The sequence below is a fragment of the Pteropus alecto genome, unplaced genomic scaffold, assembly GCF_000325575.1.
Source record: "Pteropus alecto unplaced genomic scaffold, ASM32557v1 scaffold131, whole genome shotgun sequence".
Classification (NCBI taxonomy): Eukaryota; Metazoa; Chordata; class Mammalia; order Chiroptera; family Pteropodidae; genus Pteropus; species Pteropus alecto.
In genome coordinates, this window is record NW_006434709.1 from 20,407,089 (window position 1) to 20,414,557 (window position 7,469).

Sequence of the window (7,469 nt, forward strand, 5' to 3'; positions counted from 1 at the left end):
CCATGTTCTTGTGCCAGCATGCCTTTCATTGTTTCCAGGTGATAGCTCAGGCCTATCTGTAGCTGACTTTATTTCTTCCATATTATATTAAAGCCAGCTAGTTCCAAATTCTCCTGGGTAAATATGTTTAGAATAATAGTTATGCTATCATCCTAAATAAAACAAAAGGAAATGCAGATACTTTGAGTGACATTTATATATTGCTTATGCTGATGGAAACCACTAAGCTGTCAACATTTTTCAAGGGCTTAGTATATATATATTTTTTTAATTTTTGAGGCTTTAGAACAGTGGTTCTCAAAGTATAGTCCCAGACTTCACCAAAATTTAAAATTTTGTGTTTTAAAAGACCATTAAGAGAATGAAAGTATAAGCCAAAAATTAGGAGAAAATATTTGCAAATCATGTATCTGATAAAAGATTTGTATTTAGAATATATAAAGAACAACTCAATACCAAGGAGACAAACAAGCCAATCAAAAATGGACAAAAGATTTGAGTTGATATTTCACTAAAGAAGATTAGGAAAGGCCGACAAATATGTTGAATAAGTGCTCAGCATCATCAGTGATTAAAACAAATGTAAACTAAGCTACAAGTAGATACCACTTAATAACCACTAGAATAGCTGTAGTCAAAAAGACAGACAGTAACAGGTATTGTCAAGAAAATGAACAAACTGGAGCCCTCATTCTTTGCACCTACAGTTTCTTAAAAAATTAAGCATAAATTTACAACTGGGCGTTTTCACTCCTGGGAATCTAGCCAAGAGAAATGTAACGTACGTCACATAAAGACTTGTAATGAATGTTTATTAAAGCATTGTTCCTAATACCAGAAAACAAACCAACCCCAAAATCCATCACCTGGTAAATGGATAAACAAATTTGATATATCTATAGCAATGGAATACTATTCAACAATGAAAAGGAAGTGCTGCTGCTACAATGTGGATGAATCTAAGAAACATTATGCTAAGCAGAGAAGACAAAAGATCACATATTTTATCATTCCATTTATATAAAATGTTTAGACAAAGTATATATACAGAGACAGAAAGTAGATTAATGGATACCTGGGGCTAGAGATGGGAATGAGGACTGCAAATGAGCACAAAGGATCTTTTTGGGACGAAAATGTTCTGAAATTGGATTTTGGTGATGGTTATCCAACACTTAATAAAAGTCATTGACATACACTTAAGATGGGTGAGTTTTGTGAAATGTATATTATACCTCAACAAAAACCTTAACAGTCTGTTCCTGGGACCAGCATCACCAGTGAACTTACAGTAGTAGGAAATGCAAATTCTCAGCATCGCTGAAGCAGAAATTATGGCAGTGGGGCCTAGCAACCTGTGTTTTAACAACCTCCAGCAGATTCTGATGTAGGATCAGGTTTGAGAACCACTGCACCAGAATCAAGGAAAGGAGATATGGGTAGTTTTTGGTACAGTTTATGTATATTCATTCGATCCTGTTCCTTTAACTAGAGGAAAGGTTTGAATTAAGGACTGTTGTTGTAGAGTTAAAGAAAATTATAGAGCAGTGGGAGTAAAAATAAACTGGCCTTTCATGTTCTTGATATGTCCCCATGAGAAGCTTTCTGATTGTGATGTTTGTGTACCACATATGTTAGTAAATTCCTGGGTTCTTTTAGGCTTGCTGTTACTTAACGAACATAGCATAAACAACTTCATTTGCCATAACGACAGTGGAAGTTTAGATCCTTGAAAGGAATTATTGCTCCTAAATATTTACACAGTATAATATAGCAGAGCCAGAAATGTGTAGTGATCCCCCCAAAAGTAAAGATCTGGCTATAGATAACAAAGTAAATGGAGCAGCCAGCTGAACCGAACAACTCAGTCTCTTCTCCATCTGTTCAGTGTACTTTTAAAGCCATGATTAGAAAAAGGAGTTGATTTAGAGTAGTTTTCTAATGCATGGCATGTGCTTTCAAAGTTGTTCTCCCCCTGCTTGCCCCACCCCAACCACCTCCAGCAGGATCTAAATGGCCAAAAGAAGTTCTAGAGGTTAAGGCTTGCTTCAGGAAAGGGTTTGGAAATCCAAATGAGGCCATAGGTTGGTGAATGTTATTAGATTAAATTTGCAGATAGGGTCTCCCTTAACTGCAGGATGATGCCTTCTGCAGAGATATGAGTTTACGTCTGATAAAAGAAGAGGTTGGGTGGGGGTGGGGGTATAAAACAAATGTAAGAGAAGGGAGAAAAGGGAGTGGGTAATGGTATGAAAATCAATAAATGTATATCATTTATTAGTGGAGTTCACTGAGATCATCAACAGTAATATTTAGAAGACTATAAGGGAATGTGGCACAAACCATTGTTTCTAAAACTATTCAGCTGTAGGTAGAAAGGACTGGGCTATTAGTTTCTTGCAAAGTGTATCTCAACTTCTGTCTCTCTCTTTTTATTATTAACTTCTCACTTTCTCTTTGCTTCTTTTCTTTTGTGTTGTTATTTCTTAAAGCTATTGATAATATTGTATTATTGACTACTAATTATTAGCAAAATGTTAGATTTTATCCTCTAAATTGGTAGTTCTGATTCTGACTTCAATTATTAGATGGGCAATAAAGGAATAAAATATTTTGCAATAAGTTTCATTCTAAGAAGTCTACGCCATAGCAATCTGAACTCCTCATATTTATGAGTAGATAAGCTCCTATAGATGTATTTAAGCTAAAAAAACAAACAAACAAACATTGGATGGGTAGAAAAGACAAAATGAAGCAAACCCTCTGTTTGGTAGACATTTTAAATTCTTTTTGGCTTGTTATAGATCCTCTCTGTGATTATTATTGTATCATTGTAGACTTGTTCTCTTGGGAAAATGCTCATCTTTTGAAAGATAACTTAGAATTTTTTTTAAGCTGTAGTAATTGGAGAATTGCTTCTAATTGGTCTTCCACCAGATGGTGCTAGTGTTGTATACTTGTTAAAATCCTTCAGTGCCATTGAAATCTTAAACTGGTGTATTTTCTCTTTTTCTGTTTCACCATATTTTGCCTTGAGTGTCTTCTTTACACACACTACTTTCCTGGTATACTATTGTATCACCTTACATCTTTTATGTTATGAATAGTGAACTGATTATGCCTTGGTGATCATGAGGGATAACTTGGGGGATAGATTCAGAGGTCAAGGACTAGGGGAAACTTAAAGATATATAATATGTACTTTCTTGTAAAATTTTTCCTCATGCCTTTGCTTCTTATCTGACTTATGTATACAAATTAAGAACTTATTCTTGACTTTTCTGCTTAGCCACCTTTTATGTTATAACAATGTCATAAAATGTTGTTGTTTAGATCTAGAAGCCATGTTTAAGAAGTTACTACAAATGATACGTTTACTCACATTTAAGTTCAAAATAACTTCAATAACTTTAAAAGAAAGTTTGATTAAAAAAAAGTTGGCCATTATGTGATATTGGATTTCCTGGCCAATTAACAATTGTCATTTTAAACTTAAATTTTAAGTTTTCCTGTTTACAAGTAAATATTACATGGTTAGTGAATAAAAATTTAAATAAACTAAAATGCAATTAAGGGAATAACTCATATTTAAGTACTATTAATATATTACATAACCTAATTTTTCTATTGCATATACTTATATTTTAAAAATATGAAAGTAGTCTCATATCATAGTTTTTAAACCAGTTTTTTCACTTAGTATTTTACAATGATCTTTAATGATAGTATAGTTTTTAATTTAATGAACCTTTTAATTATAGGCATTTTGTTTTTCAGTTTCAGACACAGCTGTGCTATGATGAATAGTGCTTTTTAATTTTTTGTGTGTTTTTAAATTTCTCATATAAATCCTTAAAAATATAATATTCAGAAAGAATGCATGTTTTATGACTTTTGACCTATATTTTCAAATTACCATCCAAAAAAGTGAATGGTTTAGACATTTTTAACAGTATATGATTTTGCTTGTTTCCCTGAATCCTTACGATCACCAGATTACCCTGGTTTTTAAAGTGACTAAATATTGCTCATTTGAGATTCTCGAAAATAATAATTTGTCACTAAATAAATGAATTTAAAATTGCTTTGATATTTTCTTAGAAATAAGCCTTATTCTTTAAACATTAAATTCTAGAGTTTCATTTATGGTAGTTTGGTTTTTGGTCTTGTCTCCTGTCTTTAAAATACAAACAGCTATTCTTTCATACTTCAGAATACGTTATCTCACATACAAAGCAAAGAATTTAAATCTGTAATAGTTAACTTTTTTAGTGCTTTCTATTACTTGTTTAGGTACATATGAATGTTTTGCAGTCTGAAAACACGGAAGAATGGTTTTAGGTAAATTACTTTTAAACCTTCAGTGAACTCCTATGCATTTAGCATAGGAGTTATTTAGTCCATATTTTTTGGTGGGGAAAATGCTAGATGTTGATAAAGCTTAAGGAATTCTAGTATACTTTTGTGAGGAATTAAAAACAATCTGTTTTTATTTGTTCCAGCAATATATCCTAGCTGATTTTTGATATATTACTAAAAAATTGTGTTTTTATTTAAGTAGATTACCTTTGAATTAATTCTCCCTTAAACATAAGGAAGCATGTAATTTATTTTAAAATAAAAAACAAACAAAAAGGCATTTTAACATTTGGGAAATGGAGAGAAGGCCTTGAGGAGATTCATACAGAGGTTTTATGTAAGCTTGTAAATGAATGTGAAAACTATTAGCCCAATAACTTAAAAAAACAAATAGCTAGTTTTCCTGTTTCATGAAAAGTCTGCCCCCCATCTCAATTTGGTAGTAGAAATTGCCATTCCCTTACTCTCAGAATGAATAGTCACTGTAAGCAAACTACTTGTAAATCTGGTTTTAAAAGATTCACCAACATTCAATTTGTCTTGGTAGAAGAGACTTACAAACTGTAGAAATACTAAGTCTGAAGTTTAAACATTTTTTTTAAAGTAAATTATATTGATAAATGATCAGATTTTTGTAACATTGAATTTTACTTGAAATAATTAAAATAAGCATTTTTAACTTACAGAGTTTTTGTAAAAAATGTAATGAATTTAAAAGCAAATGAATCTATATTGTGGGCATTTTATTTGCTTTTTAGGTTATGAGTGTGTGGCTTGTATTTTTTTTTTTTTTTTTAATAAAAAAGACTTAGGACCCTGGAATAGTGCTGAATGAGATTAAATGTTTTAAAAAGTACCAGTCTAATTCTAGAGAATTAGCAGAGTAACACATAGATCTGTTAAAATGTAAGTCCAATGGTAGCTTCTGAAATGTATTTTCGTATATTTAAAGTTTGAGATACCATATGTATCTATTTATGTTTGTCTAAACTAGCAATTCAAAGGGGCTTCAGAGTGCTGTAATAATCTCAAAACCTTAGTCCAGTTACAACAATATTAGTTAAATTCCTCTCAAATAATAAATTTTGCTTAGTCTTATATGCTTTATGGAAAAATAAATAATCAAATTGCTAAGATTATGAACCTAATTTGTTTATAGAAATGTGTTTTGTGAAATATAAAACTTATTAAATCATTAAATATCTGAATTTTCACTGTTTATTTTTGCTTTCCTCAAAATATATTAGAGTTAATTGAAATAATTTTTAAATAGTTTCTCAATAAATAGAAAGTGACTTATAATATCTAGCATACTTTCTACTGAATGTCTATTCTTGAACTCCAAATAAGAGTGAAAAAAGCGGGGAGAGGACATAACTTTTGTTCTTAGCAGCTTCTCCTGGAAAAAATCATCACCACTACCAGCTTGATTTGTTTCATTTAATTCTTGCCACATATACTTCTTAGATCCTTATATGTTTTATATTGAAATAATCAGTGTTGAGGTTTTTCTGTTCGTTTAGATTATTTAAACATTCTGATCTGTGCTTAGTAGTGAACTGTTTATTAGATCCATGCTATCTAATAACTAAAGCATATGAAATTTACTGCATTTTGTATTGATTTAATATTGTTAATCTAAAATCTTTGGGTGCAGTGTGTCACATCTGTTTTGTATTCCTCAGTTTAAGAGAAGTGGCAGTATGGTATTTGGAGGAATATTTATTATCTGAGTGTTTTTCTTTGCAACAGTTTCCCTTAGTCTATTGAGAATTATAACTTCCAAGAGACAGTGAATCACCCAGCAAATTCTCAGGTACCCAATTGTAAAGGCCACAGTTAATTGAAATTCTTATTTACCATTTAAGTTCCCTTTGCTTAAATAGAGGTGATTTTGGAGACTTCTGGCAATGATAGCAAATAAATCCAGTGAGATTTTTAAAAATACTCTTTTAATAATAGGTCCAGCTTGCACTTGATGGATACTCTGGTTTTTCAGGAAAAAACTGACTATTGATTTGTGTTTGAAACCAAATTTTCCATGGCTGGTGATTGAATATTCATATCATGGTGGTTTCTTAACCTTTTGTGAGGCAATGAATTTCTTTAAGTAATCATGAAAACTATAACCCTCTTTCCTAGAAAAAATGTATAAACACAAACATTTCGCATACGGTATTAATTTATCCTGCCTCTTCCTGCCCGGACGTCCTAGGACCCCAGGTTAGAAAGTGCTACTGTAATGGAAATAAAAAAATCACTGCTAGTATGCTGCTGTCTTTAACATCATGTTATGTCACACTAAGAATTTTCTTCAAGTTTTATTTGACATTACATTTTCTTCTTGATCATCATATGGTAGAAGATAAGCATAGTCTAACATTTATTTTGGAGAAAAAGCACAATTACCTTTTAATTTTAAAGTCAGTCTCTGAAATTGTAGAACATATTTAAACTTCTTTATGCTTTAGGTTCTACTTTAGATATGTAAGAAAACAAAACTCACTTTACATTTTGATCAAAATCGAAGGCAGAAAAAGCTAGAAATGAGTTCCGATGGATCTATTGCTTTCATTAACTAAATGATGAAATTAAATGGCTTAACACCTGTATGAAGAGAAATATTTCATGTTTACTAAAAAGATGATTTCAGACCCTCCTGTAAAGAAGTGGGGTAATATCCTGTCTGATCCCTTTCCTTTTCACATTGTGGCGATTAATTATAATCAGGTAATAATAATGGCAGTGTTTATGGCAGTGGTTTTCATGTATATTCACATATGTGAATACACATGTCTATATACTTTCCAAGATGCTTTAGAATGACTGATTCAGATGGGAGTCATAAATGTCAGTCAATAAGTAGATTATAAACACAAGAGAAGCTAAGTATATTTTGAAATTTTTGAAGGTGGCATCATGGGGGAGTATTATTGTGTTCGTCTATAAGTTATCTCATTACTACTTACAGAAAACAACTGAATGAATTTATTATGGACTTAAATCTGTGTATTTCCTATGAGAAGAAAACAAACACTGCTTAATCACTTTGTGTTAATGGAAAATTAAATTCTATAGGTATTTATCATTGAAATAGAAAGAGCACTTTT

The 7,469-nt window shown here is 31.3% G+C and overlaps 1 protein-coding gene across 2 annotated transcripts in view; it reads left to right on the forward strand.

Annotated features, from left to right (window-relative positions):
* Positions 1-7,469, forward strand: part of SRBD1 (S1 RNA binding domain 1) — a 185,224-nt gene that overhangs the window by 93,179 nt on the left and 84,576 nt on the right. The window lies entirely within an intron of this gene.